The following is a 15089-nucleotide window of genomic DNA, read 5'->3' on the forward strand; positions in this document are numbered from 1 at the left end:
GTACGTTTTCTGCTCTGTGTTAGTTCTCAGACAACATAATCGTAATTAAGTTTGTAAAGGTTTAAATTGTGTCCTAGATATATTAGGCCAGGGGTGGGGAACTACATGCCTCAAGGGCCGGTCTCCTGCAGGTTTTAGATCTCACCCTGGTGAACACACCTGAATCAAATCATTAGTTTATTTTTAGGCCTCTGGAGAACTGCAAGACATGTTGAGGGGTAGTGTCACCGTCCCGGGCCGCAGACAGCCGACCAGGACGCATACACGCACACCCACCATTAGAAGGTAATTTAGCAATTTAAATCAGCTTTAATGGATCAAGGACACATCTAAATCCTGCAGGAGACCGGCCCTTGAGACCTGGAGTTCCCCACCCCTGTATTAGGCAATTTTATTTCTGTTTCCAGATGCATTCTCACACCTCCCCAGCCACACCAATCTCATGATATGATTCCTAAAAAACAGCTTAGAATTGTGAAAAAGTATAAAATATGCTTATGTTGCTGCTTCAGGCTCCACTATAATAGTTGCTGAAAAGTGAACGTTCATTTCTGCTTGTGCAGCTTTCCAGTTGCTTCACTCCAGTAGAGCACCTTAATATTTATGATGAAATGTTTTTTTCTTACTAAACATCCTCAGAGGCATCTCAAACATATTCTTGTCCACAATTCTGTTAAGATAGGATATGATTCCACTTTACTGTAATCACACATGAATAAATACAGGGTAGCAAAATAAAGTTTGCATCTAATCAGAAGAGCAAGAGCAGTAGGTGCAATAAGAGCAATTATAAGTTAAGCAAATATATAGATGTACTGATATATACAGATAAGCGTAGTGTAAATGGTGAAATAGTTATAAACAGTTTATGTACAGAGAGACCAAATACACAGATGAACTGTGTATACATATGTAGAGATATACAGATGATCTGTATAGCATACAGATGTTCTATACTGCTATACAGATGGGCAGATATAAAGATGTACTATGAACAAACATACAGATTTGCTAAATATATACAGATGTAGAGGTGTGAGGTAAACAGATCTACAGACTGCTTTGAATATATCTACCACAGTGGAAGCGTAGCTCTCTGAGCAGACTATAATAGATAACAGTGTACGCACTATAACAGAGACTACACTATGTCAGTGTCCTAAACTATAGCAGTAACCAATGTGTGCATATGGTGAATGTTGAGAATGAATGACAGTTAAGATCATGGTCACTAAGGGGGGATAGGGGTGTGTGGATGGAGAGTGAGTGAGGATGGAAAGGCTCAGCAGGGGACTGAGTTCAGTAGAGTGACAGCTGTGGGGAAGAAGCTGTTCCTAAACCTGCTGGTTTTAGTCTGAAGGCTCCTGTAGCGCCTCCTGGAGGGGAGGAGCTGGAAGAGTTTATTGGCAGGATGAGAGGAGTCCCTGAGAATGATGCGTGCTCGGCATAGACATCTCTTCTTGTGGACATCCTCAATGGCGGGAAGTAGAGTCCCTGTGACGCGTTTTCACCACCCGCTGCAGTGCCTTGTGGTCAGCAACGTAGCAATTTCCATACCAGACTGTGGCACAGTTCATACCAGTGGCCAGAATCTCCTCCAATGATTACATCCCGCGGTTAAAAGATTTTTCTGTTGTTTATTGTTTAGTTGTTAACTTGCCACATTCATGCCTTAGTACTAGCAACTGGGAAGATATGTGGTATTTAGCCAACTTCTGGTCTTACGGCGACCCCTTGTGGACATTGTAAAATATTGCTGTGTCTGAGTAGATGATGTGGTTGTCTCTTAGTTATCTTTGACCCTGCTAATTATAGTATTACCGTTTTCTGTTTCCAGACAACCATGATTATAGTTACCTATACTGCATCTGCCACAATTATAAGTGCATATCTGGCTGTACCACAGTTCTACAGACACACCGTCAAAGACCCCCTGAGACCCCACAGACACAGTCTTCCTGGTTACACACATACAGGTCTTGAAGGCTCTGAGAAAGGTGAACCCCCCACAAGGTTGAGGGACCCGAAGGAGTTCCTCCCAGAGTACTGAAGGCCTGTGAGGAAGAACTAGCTGTAGTGTGTACACTGACATCTTCAACCTGTCACTATCCCAGGCAGTAGTCCCACGCATTTTTAAAACCTCCATCTTTATACCAGTTCCCAAAAAAACAGACCTATCCGCCCCGAATGACTTCAGGCCAGTGGCCCTCACACCACATTGTCCCTGACACTATAGACCCTCTCCAGTTTGCATACAGCCCCAATTGATCAGTGGATGGTGCAACAGTATTAGCTACCACACCACACCTGGAAAACAGCAGAACGTATGTCAGGATACTCTTCCTGGACTACAGCTCTGCTTTCAACACCATCCGCCCAGGCAAGCTGATCAAGAAGCTGACAGACCTCACCATCCCAACACCCACCCGTAACTGGATTCCGGACTTTTTGACAGACCTTATGTCCTCCCTGAAATGACTGAGGACACCACCTCTCATGGAATAAAAGACATAAAAGTGAGGGGAGGAGGCTGTTAGGTTTATATGGTTGATTGTCAATCAAGATAAAAGAGAAAAATCCTGGTTTGAAATGGTTTGGTGGCACAGGTGTCAGGTGGACCACTCACCTGAAGACAGGTGAGGAAGCACTTCCTCTGCTCTGACCTCTTTGCCATGTGCTTTACAAACAGACACTAAATCTAAATCAGTGACCACAGCTTGCTGAAGCTTCTTTTTAGCTGAGCACACGCCACCAACCAGAGTGCACATTTCACTGGCTCACAGGTCACTGACAAAGCTTTCAGACCCTCAGCTCACCTGATCATCGATGCAGCTGGGTGGCATCAATAAGCAGAACTCCAGACTGACAGTTTAGTGTTTTATATTTGCTATAATGATCAGTTAAACTTAATATGATCATCTGAGACCAGATGCATTGTGTTTCTATTTAAAGGTGCTGCCCAAAAATTCACCACCTATAAACTTGAGTAAACACACAAGACATGATGATGCTGACTGTCAGAGTCGTCTCCTCCTGTGATGACTGAAGTTACAGCCACACAGCAGTAATATCTACCAAACATCAGTGTGGAGGCTTACACATTACACGACATTTATATTTTTCTTTCTTTAAATATAGGAGTTAATATACAGGTTAATAAAGAATTGATTATGGTTTAGAATTAATTTACATACTCATAATCAAGGGCGTAGATTTGCTTTTGGCATTGGTGGGGATGAATGATTCAACCACCGAACTCTGCCCTGTTTCTTTTTTTTTTCCTTTTTGTTTTTTCTTCTTAATAAAAAGAGGAGAAATATACTTGCCTACATATGCTATTCTACATGCTTTTAAACCATTTAAAATGAAAATTCATAGTTTTATATGTGAATTATATAATTTTAAATTACTATTAAACAAATGACTGACTAAGTATTTTAGACTTTAGTTTACTTCAGCCATATTCCATATAAATCAGGTATCAAACAAAAATAAAAATAGCTTCAAATACAGCCATGACAATAAAAGAATATGACTTTAATGACTTAACAACATTACTTCAGTTATAGTACACCAACATCTCTGATACATTAGCACTAAGGGAACACTGAATGACCTGCTGGTTTTTGTCCATAAAACTACTCATCTAAGATTACCACAAAGTAAAAGATCTCTCAGCAAAATTATGCAACATTTTAGGCACTGTTGCCCCAATCAAACCAGTGAGCTGGGATTTTTTATTCTAAACATGAACTACTGTTACAGCAACAGACATGGACTACTGGTGTCCCACACAACAACTCAATGCCCACTATGTGAAGGAGCCAAACACATGCCTTCTCCTCTCGTTAACTGAGATAAACTGCTGGCATATTGGTTTTACATCTATACTGTCCAGTCTCTCCTGGTGGACATGACATACAGCAGCATTGTTTAATCTCATGTGAGTCATTGTTGACCTTAGTCATCTTTTTAGTCTTCTGAGAGCACTGAAGCTTCTTTCAGCCTCAGTACATGTGTTTTCAGAATCAGAATCAGAATCAGAATCGTGTTTATTGGCCAAGTATATGTGCAGACAAATACAAGGAATTTGGTTCCGGTAGATGGTGGCTATCAAGCACAGCAATGTAAAACACACACACACACACACACACACACACACACACACGTCTATATATACATTACACATGCATACACATACATACACAAAGCTGTGTAAACCAACTGTAAATAACTAAACTTATGTACATAAAATACAGAAATGAAATGAGGTGGAATGAATACTACAGAATGTACATAAGGTGCAGTTGCAGTCTGGCAGTGGGGGGCAGTGTGACAGTTCAACTGTTTAGGAGGGAGATGGCGAGGGGAAAGAAACTGTTCCTGTGTCGGGTGGTCTTGGTTTGCAGGCTTCTGTACCGTCTGCCAGAGGGCAGCAGGTCAAAAAGTCTGTGTCCAGGGTGTGAGGGGTCTGTGATGATTTTCCCTGCCCGTTTCCTGGTTCTTGAGAGGTACAGATCCTGGATGGAGGGCAGGGGGGCACCGATGATCCTTTCTGCTGCCCGTACAGTCCGCTGCAGTCTGCTCCTGTCCTGTTTAGTGGCTGCACCATACCAGACTGTGATGGAGGAGCACAGGACAGACTCAATGACTGCAGTGTAGAACTGGATCAGCAGCTCCTGTGGAAGACTGTACTTCCCCATTTGCCTCAGGAAGTACATCCTGTGCAGGGTCTTTTTGAGGATGGAGTTGATGTTGGTCTCCCACTTCAGGTCCTGGGAGATGGTGGTACCCAGGAACTTGAAGATCTTCACAGTCGACACAGGGCTGTCTGACATGATGAGGGGGGCAGAGTTGGGGATGTCTCCTGAAGTCCACTGTCATCTCTACAGTTTTAAGAGTGTTCAGCTCCAGATTGTGCTGACTGCACCAGAGTACCAGCCGCTCAACTTCCTGCCGGTATGCAGACTCATCACCATCCTGAATGAGGCCAATGACGGTGGTGTCATCTGCAAACTTTAGGAGTTTAACAGCCGAGTTCTTGGAGGTGCAGTCATTAGTGTAGAGGAGAACAGTAGTGGTGAGAGGACACATCCTTGAGGGGCACCAGTACTGAGGGACCGAGTTTCAGAGGTGATCTCCCCAGCCTCACTTGTTGCTTTCTGTCTGTCAGGAAGCTGGTGATCCACTGACAGGTAGCTGGAGACACGCTGAGCTGGGAGAGTTTGGAAGAGAGAAGTTCAGGCACGATGGTGTTAAAAGCCGAACTAAAGTCCACAAACAGGATCCTGGCATAAGTTCCCGGGCGGTCGAGGTGTTGCAGGATGTAATGCAGCCCCATATTCACTGCATCATCCACCGACCTGTTAGCCCGGTAGGCAAACTGCAGAGGGTCCAGCTGGTGGCCTGTAATCTCCTTCAGATGGGCTAACACCAGTCGTTCGAAGGATTTCATGACCACAGACGTCAAGGCGATAGGTCTGTAGTCGTTCAGTCCTGTGATGGTGGGTTTCTTGGGAACAGGGATGATGGTGGAGCGTTTGAAGCAGGATGGAACTTCACACAGCTCCAGGGATCTGTTGAAGATGCGAGTGAAGATGGGAGCCAGCTGTTCAGCACAGGTCTTGAGGCAGGAGGGTGAGACACCGTCTGGTCCGGGGCTTTCCTGGGCTTCTGTTTCTGGAATAGTCGGCTCACATCCTCAGTGTGTATTCTGAGTTTCAGGGAGGAGGAAAGGGGGTGGGAGGTGTGATGGAGGTCGTTGAGTCTGGATTGGAGAGGGTGGTGGTGGTCGTTGAGTCTGAAATGGGAAGGGTGGTGGTGGTCGTTGAGTCTGGATTGGGGGAGGGTGGGGGTGGTCGTTGAGACTGGATTGGAGAGGGTGAGGGTGAAGGGGAGAGGTGGAAGGTGTGTTGGGGTCAGTGTCTGAAGCGGTGTCTCTGGGGAGGGAGGGTGAGGCGTGGGAGTCTGTCCGTCTCAAACCTGCAGTAGAATGTATTTAGCTCGTTGGCCAGGTCTTTGTTTGCTTCAACAGTGGGTGGGGGGCGTCTGTAGCTGGTGATTTCCTGCAGGCCCCTCCACACTGACGCAGGGTCGTTGGCTGAGAGCCGTTCTTCCAGCTTCTGGGAGTAGATCCTTTTAGCTGCTTTGATCTCCTTGGTCAGTGTGTTCCTGGCTTGCTTGTACAGGGCCCTGTCACCACTTCTGTAGGCGTCCTCCTTAGCCTTACGAAGATGTTGGAGTTTAGGGGTGAACCATGGTTTATTGTTGTTGTATGTGCAGAAGGTCTTTGTTGGCACACACGTCTTCACAAAAACTGATGTATGATGTCACAGTGTCCGTGAGCTCATCCAGGTTATCAGATGCAGCTTCAAAAACAGTCCAATCAGTGCAGTCAAAACAGTCCTGCAGTTCCTGCTTTGCTGCGTTAGTCCACTTCTTCACAGTTTTGACTACAGGCTTGGCACGTTTGAGTTTTTGCCTATAAACTGGAATAAGATGGACCATGCAGTGATCAGAATGTCCCAAAGCTGCCCGGGGCACAGAGCGATAGGCATCTTTTAGAGTGGTGTAACAGTGATCCAGTATGATGTTGTCCCTGGTGGGGCAGTCTATATGCTGTCTGTATTTAGGGAGTTCGTGGTTGAGGTTTGCTCTGTTAAAATCCCCAAGGATAATTGTAAAGGAGTCCGGGAATTTCCTCTCCAGGGTGGTGATCTGGTCAGCCAGCTCGCACAGTGCGTTGTTCGCGTTGGCCTGAGGAGGGATGTAAACTCCGACCAGCATGAAGGAAGAAAACTCCCGCGGTGAATAAAACGGTTTACAATTGATGAAAAGACTTTCCAAGTGTGGGCTGCAGTGTTTCTGTAACACTGTGACATCAGTACACCAACCTTCATTAATGTAGAAGCAGACTCCACCACCCTTTGTTTTCCTGAGAGCTCCGTTTCGCGGTCCGCCCGGTGAAGTTGGAAGCCCGGCAGATTTAAGACAGCGTCTGGGACACGCTCACTGAGCCAGGTTTCAGTGAAGCAGAGGGCAGCAGAGCGTGCAAAGTCCTTGTTAGTCCGGTTTAAGAGCAGTAATTCGTCGACTTTGTTTGGAAGAGAGCGGAGATTCGCGAGGTGAATGGAGGGAGTGCCGTGCAGAATCCTCGCCGACGTAGTTTCACCAGTGCACCAGCGGGTCCCCTGCTCACGTCTCCTCCAGGAGCCACAGAGAGCTGCTGCGCTCCAACTAAAATCTCAAAAACTTTCCGGGTTTGTGAAAAATGGATAAGAACTATAGTGAGACGACTGCCTGATGTTTAGCAGTTCATCTCTGGAGAAAGTGATGTGGTCTGAGTGACCAAAAGCGCAGATTTATCCTCAGATTTAAAAATATTATTATGTGCTTGATGTGCCTCACCTTTGGCCCTGGCTCTTCCCCTCTGACTGCACTAGGACATATTACCACCCGATAAAATAACACATTGATTTGAGCCATATAAAAAGTGAGACATGTCAATTCAGATTCTTTGTCAAATATACACTAATGAATCAATTTACATCAGCAGCCTAACAACTGTCATGATAATAAATACTAGTTAATCTATAGCACCTAATCATCAGTCAGTCACCTGTGACCTCGCCTCTTCACCTCTGTCTGAGCTACAACATGGCAGAGCTGCCTCTGTCACCTGATAAATAACAGTGAGACATTCCAAATACATGCAGTCACACATGTGCTTCAAATACAGTCATGAACCATCAAGTCATCATCCAATTTCACCTGTGATCTTGTGTCACCATTACTCTCTGAGCTTTGTGTTGGTTCTTCTGTCACCTGACAAATAGCACATACATGACAATAAGAATAAAATGTGGAGCTGCTTCAGTGTTTCTGTCACTTTGTGCAGATCTTGACTCATCAGTAATATTTGTAGTGTGAGTGCATTTTTAAAACAATTTGTGCAAACTGCACTACAAGCTGGAATATTTGCAAAATCAGGACTACCTCATGACATTTTGCCTCAAAAATCAACCCTATGAATATGTCAGTACCATTAGGATGAAATTATTGTGTCACCAACATTTTAACATTAGACATATAATTTTCTACAGCCTCTAAACTAAACTAATATCCTGGCTTGCTCGAGGCTGCCGTTTTCTCTGACAGTTTCAATCAAAATTAGAAATGCTACTCTGGGAGACTAGGATAACTAATAGTGCTGCTGTTGGGCAGTTAGTTTCCTAAACACGTTATTTATGGTTACATACAATTTTAGACTGATGTGGGCCAAAGCCTAGCATAGCCTGTAACGTTATTATGACGGACACATTTTATGAGTTAATTTGGCTTTAAGTGACTTACAGGTTTCTTTGAAATATACTTATATCCAGGTTCTTCCTTTGTGCTGCCAACCTCCTCTCCTCCTCGCAGGTCCTTGCAGCGCAGGTTTGCCGCTGCTAAAAACTAAACAGAGCTCCCTGAAAGGCACAGCCAATCACATTGGCCATATTTGTCACATGAGGTAGGACTCCAGTAGAGAACGTAATTTAACTCTTTCTGCACCGCTGGGTGAATGAGACGTTGACAGATCGTTTTTTGTCTTTCTATCGGGTTTGATTTTCTTTACTCGAAGAGATCAAATTATTGGTGGGGACAATTCAGTAATAGCTTAATATTGGTGGGGACACGTCCCTTCCGTCCATGCCAAATCTACGCCCTTGCTCATAATACTGTATTCTAAATTAAGTTCACATATTTAGTTTATACTGTTATCTATGTCTGATTTAATCTTTCTTTGTTTTCTCAGTTACCTCAGTGGCAGCTGCTCACAGTCGATGATGATGATGATGGTTGATGAGCTAAACAGTGAGCTGATCAGCCAGTATTTAAGTTTCCCCTTTGTCTCATTTATGTAGGTCAGTCTGTTTGAGTTAGTAGCATTTTTCTGTTGTCAGCTTTTGAGTTCTGTTACTTTTACCTCTTTTATGGGCCCAAGATTTAAACTTTTCTGTATAATTTAACCAAGTTTGTTTTCAGGGTTAGATAAAAACAAACAAACAACAAAACACTTTTTTTGGGACTTTAACCGGTGCTTGACTTTACTTCAGTGCTCGGTGCATCGCACCTCCTGGGAAATGCTCAACTTTGCACTCTGACGTTAACACAAGTTTACACCAATAATCATAAGAGTCAAAACTTGCAGACATAAAGCGAGCTGCTACCTGAAATGACTCAGGACACCACCTCTGATGGAATAAAAGACATAAAAGTGAGGGGGGGAGGCTGTTAGGTTTATATGGTTGATTGTCATTTATGCTTAGAAATATTTACTCATATACGCTTGGAGTTTTATAATCAATTGCATATTGATAGAGGTTTGATCCTTAGCAGTCTGTAAAGACTCTGTGTGCCTTCCAGAGTGTTCTGGCATACACACTCACATCCTGGGGTCATGAGAAGAGGTCGTACCTTCTTTTACGCAAAGCAGGAGATGAAGCATCGCTGAATATTCCAAACCAACTTCATTTGAGTTGAAAATATGGTGAAGCATATCTTCCCTTTGGCTTCACCTGCACAAGTGCCAAGGTAGGTCTCCCTGCAGAATTGGTTTTCCCGGTGTGGGGAGGAGTGGGCTGTTCAAATCATGGACAAACAATATCCCACAGTTGTTTATGTTTTTAAACCCATTTTGCACAGAGAGGCATTTTTTGAAAAATGCAGTGATAGCAATGTTGAACATTATTACACAGGAAAAAAACAACTACATGTAAAATAATTACACCATGACGCCTCTGCCTTTCTAAATGGAGGGACAGTAACTGCGTGTGTGTATGTAAGCGTGTAAAAACTGAAGATAGTCAAATTAACAGTTTGTTTCTATCTCCCATTCTGCAGTTCATCTCATGTAAACAATAACGTGGCGCACAGCGTGATGTGAAAAAAGGCACATACCTTTGACGTTGCGTGACGAACTCTATTCCTCGTCCACGCGTAAATGCAAAAAAAGAGTTTTAAAAGATCTCCATTTTCGGTGATTCGAAACGCTGTTTACGTGTGGACGAAACAGCAGAGTTTTCAAAAACACACGTGTAGGTGTGGACGTAGCACAGTTTAGTAGTTTATTTTCTTACTACCTGTAATTTATTGCAGATTACTTGTATTTGCTTAATTGTTTGGGGGGGGGCATTTTTCTTGTAGGACTAAGGGGGGTATAGCAAAAAAAGTATAAAACCTATTCCCTTACTCCCCTATGCTAGCAGACACATTCTGGTTCAATATCTGCTAATATCTACTTTTGACTCTTTCATTCCAATGACTTCAACAATGGCAAATGTTATGTTGGCCAAATCTCACTGCACACCTGACATCAGAAAAACGTGTCGAACTAACAAGAGTGATGTGATTCAATATGATTTAACGCTAAGCTGTTGCCCATCAAAAGCTGCATATGTGGTTGGGTGTCTCTGATCCACAGATCCAGAGTTTGTTCATTTGGACCTCCAAGCGGTGGAGCAATAACTGGCATGAGGCTGATACCACAGGAAAATGATTTGTGCTGTGGGGATCAAGGAGCTTGGAAAGAAAAGCATCTGGACTTCTTTGAGTTGCTTGAAGACAAGGTGAAACGTCTACGATGACCTGGATGACTGAGAACCTTCACAGACATGCTGTGGGGATCCAAATTCTTGGTCTTTTTGACACCACCACAAAGAATACAATGGCAACTGCCTTTTCCTCGCCCTTCCTCCTGTGGGGTTGTTTGCAGTTATCTGAAGACACCAATCAGCTGTCAGACCTGGCAGGATGTCTCTCCTTCATCCTCTCAGTCTCCTCAGACACGTGTTACTCGGCTCACTGACATCTTGAGTGCTTGTGCTCACTGATAATGCTTATTCATGTCAATGATGCGCAGTTTAGACACTGATGTGGTCAGATGATGTTTTCTATAATTACACTTTGGGAACCACTGTAGTAGGCTATGGTACTTGGCCACAGGTGGCAGCAGTGGACTGACCTGCATTGGAGACTGGTCCAGCTGCTATGTGGTAGTCAGTAGATGGGTTACAAATTGAGTATTATATGCAAGTTTTGGAGACTGTTTATTACTGATCACTGTGTAACTGCTGTACATTCAGCGTAACTCCCATGCCCTTATGGATCGTTATTAAATTGACCACACTTATACAGGTTGTATATAACAACCAACTCTAAAATGTTCATTTGCAGAGAAAAGACACAGGCAGACTATGCTAACGACATGTGATGTTACAACACTGGTGAAATATTAGTGTGTCATATTGTCAGAAGATTTCAGGATTGTGGCATTTTTATTATTATTTCATTTTATTACTTTGTCTTTTGCTCTTTATGTTTATGTTTGCTCTTTCACACTTTGTGCAGACTCTTAAATGGGGAAGTTACACTCTGTACTCCAGTCTGCACGCAGCAGCTATTTTATCTCTTCCTGTATCACTTCCTGTATGTGCTTTCAATAAAAGACTACTTCTTTATGCTGAAGGGGAGAGTCTCGCTGAGATTCCCCGTGTACACGGTAACCTGTCTGAGCGTTTTATTCTGACCTGAGTTGCATAACAGGAAAACTCCTGACACATATATTTGTTCACAACATTTTTCTTATGGGCAAAAGTATTGAAATCATGATGAACAAGGGTGGTGATTCTTATGACTCTGTGTATATAATTTGGCATTTGTACAAATGTAGGGTGATAATACATACATGATATCATTTCGTTAATTTCAAAGGTTTATTTGCATGACGCACAAACACACAATTGAAAGGTACACATGTATTGTGCATGAAACTAATTCAAACGTGGTGCACATGTGTGTCACAAGTTGATCTGGCTGTAGGCTGTGGCACTTGGCCAGAGGTGGCGCTGGTTGACTGGAGTCCATGTTAGTGCACACAAAGTAAACTGCACGCTTTAGTTGTGCAGCAAAAATGCTGAAACTGGAGAAATAAAACGTGCGAGGGGAACGATAATGAAGACAAGAGTCTCCCGATCATTTACTCCTGCTGTCCTGTGAACAACATTAGCGTGGTGTAAATTGTTTGCTGTTTTTCGCGATCGCGTCGCGCATGAGAATATCACCAGGTAAACTTACGACATTTTTAAACATTTTGTTGTTCAACAGCATCAAGACTGAAGGAGTGTGTTTGAGATAACCTCACAAGTGTCACAGATGACACAGTTGGCGTTTTTTTTGCTGGTTTGTCGGTAGCAGCTCCTGAAACGCAAGACTGCCACACATCTGTTCGACCAACGCCAGTTGATCCAAACGCCAGTTGATCTGGAACAACAGAAGTTAAATTTCCTAATAACTACAAGGGAAGACTTACCTTTGTGGAAATGCTTAGAGCAGACTAACATGTGAGCTGGAATTTTCTGGAACTTTATATTTGGTCTGCAATCCAGGCCATCCGTCGGCTCTTTGTTACTTTGGAAACATGGATTAAACAACTTCTCTTTTACGACGTAATCCGATAAAAAACGTTCTCTTTGCCCGTCGACTTCCCGTGGCTGTCATGCAACCGGCTATTGCAGTTAATAATACAACAACTTCTTGTGTTTATTTGCGTTTCTTTTTATCGCTGTGTAACTGTTTTCATGTCAATTCAAATCAAATCAAATCACTTTTATTGTCACGTCACATGTGCAGGTACACTGGTACGGTACATGCGAGTGAAAATCTTGTGTGCGAGCTTCACAAGCAACAGAGTTGTGCAAAAATACAATAATGTAAAACAAGCAAAATATAAGAATGGCTAAATCTGAAAGTAATAAATATATGTACAATATAAGTGTATGCATTACTGGATGTGCATACTAAATATGGTTTTGTTTTTTTTACGTGTGTGTGTGTATACATATTTTACAAATTAAATAGATTAAACAATAAAATAAAATATATAAAATATACAGAGGTTGGTAGTTGAGACATGTGCAAAACAAGTGGCATTTATATACAGTGTGGAGTGCATAATGTTGTTGAATGTCGGTGAGGTGTCTATGACGTGTTCAGCAGTCTGATGGCTTGATGGAAAAAGCTGTCTCTCAGTCTGCTGGTTCGGGACCGGATGCTGCAGAACCTCCTTCCTGATGGAAGTAGTCTGAAGAGTTTATGACTGGGGTGACTGGAGTCCTTGATGATCCTCCCCGCTTTCCTCAGGCACCGCTTCCTGTAGATGTCCTGGAGGGAGGGAAGCTCACCTCCAATTATTCTTTCAGCACACCGCACCACTCTCTGGAGAGCTTTGCAGTTGTAAGCGGTGCTGTTGCCGTACCAGGTGGTGATGCATCCAGTGAGGATGCTCTCAATGGCACAGCGATAGAAGGTCCTGAGGATGCGGGGGCTCATGCCAAATCTTTTCAGTCTCCTGAGAAAGAAGAGGCGCTGTTGCGCCTTCTTCACTGTTTTGTTTATGTGTACCGACCACGTAAGATCCTCAGCCAGATGTACACCAAGGAAGCAGAAGCTGCTCACTCTCTCCACAGCAGCGCCGTTGATGGTGATGGGGGTGTGTACTTCTCTGCACCTCCGGAAGTCCACTATCAACTCCTTTGTCTTTGCGACGTCGAGGGTGAGATGGTTGTCTTGACACCAGTGGGTCAGGGCGCTGACCTCCTCCCTGTAGGCCATCTCATCACTGTTGGTGATAAGACCCACCACTGTAGTGTCGTCCGCAAACTTCACAATGATGTTGGAGTTTCTAGTGGCCGTGCAGTCGTAGGTGTAGAGTGAGTACAGGAGAGGGCTCAGTACACACCCCTGTGGAGCACCAGTGTTCAGTGTGATGGGGGATGAGGTGATGCTGCCCAGCCTGACCACTTGGCGTCTGTCAGTCAGGAAGTTAAGGATCCAGCTGCAGAGGGAGCTGCTCAGTCCTAGATCCTGCAGTTTCCTGTCCAGCTTCGAGGGAATGATGGTGTTGAATGCTGAGCTGTAATCTACAAACAGCATTCTCACATACGTGTCTGTCTTCTCAGGTGTGACAGGGCAGCATGGAGTGTCAGGGCTATGGCATCATCAGTGGACCTGTTGTGGCGGTATGCGAATTGTAGAGGGTCCAGTGAGTTGGGTAGCGCAGAGCAAACGAAGTCCCTGACCAGCTTCTCGAAGCATTTGCTCACGATGGGGGTCAGGGCTACAGGTCGCCAGTCGTTTAATGAGGAGATGGTGGAGGATTTGGGTACAGGGACTTTCCCTGTACTCACGTTTGGCTGCTTTGATCGTCTTCCGGAGTTGGTAATGTGCATGTTTGTAGTCCGATGTGTTCGCGGAGGCAAAAGCGGAGCTCCGTGCCGCCAGTGCCGTGCGAACATCTCCGTTAATCCAGGGTTTTTGATTTGGGAAGGATTTAAATGTTCTCGATGGGATGACATCTTCCACGCATTTCCTGATGAATCCGCAGACTGAGTCCGTGTACTCATCAATGTCATTAGCAGCCACGTGAAACATTTCCCAGTCTGCGTGATCAAAACAGTCCCGCAGCGTAGACTCTGATTGGGCCGACCACCGGTGCACCACCCTCAGGGTTGGAGCTTCCTGTTTCAGCTTCTGCCTGTAGGCGGGCAGGAGCAGGATGGAGCGGTGATCTGATTGGCTGAATGGGGCGCGGGGGAGGGCTTTGTACGCATCCCGGAATGGGGTGTAGCAGTGGTCAAGTAGCCGGTCTCCACGAGTGTTGAAATGGATGTGTTGGTGTAGTTTTGGTGAAACTTTCTTCAGGTTTCCTTTGTTAAAGTCCCCGGTCGTGATAAACGCCGCCTCTGGATGTGCGGTTTCCTCACTGCTGATCGCACTGTACAGTTCCCTGAGTGCTCGGTCAGTGTCGGCTTGTGGGGGAATGTAAACAGCCGTAATAATCACTGCTGTAAATTCCCTTGGTAGCCAGAACGGCCGGCACTTAATCATCAGGTACTCCAGGTCTGGTGAGCAGAAGGATTTGACCGGGTGCACGTTCGCATAATCACACCAGCTGTTGTTGATCATGAAACACACACCACCGCCTCTGCTTTTCCCAGTAAGCTTCTGTGACCTGTCCGCGTGGTGCACAGAGAACCCCGGTAGTTGTA

The sequence above is a fragment of the Oreochromis aureus genome, linkage group 3, assembly GCF_013358895.1.
Source record: "Oreochromis aureus strain Israel breed Guangdong linkage group 3, ZZ_aureus, whole genome shotgun sequence".
Taxonomy (NCBI): domain Eukaryota; kingdom Metazoa; phylum Chordata; class Actinopteri; order Cichliformes; family Cichlidae; genus Oreochromis; species Oreochromis aureus.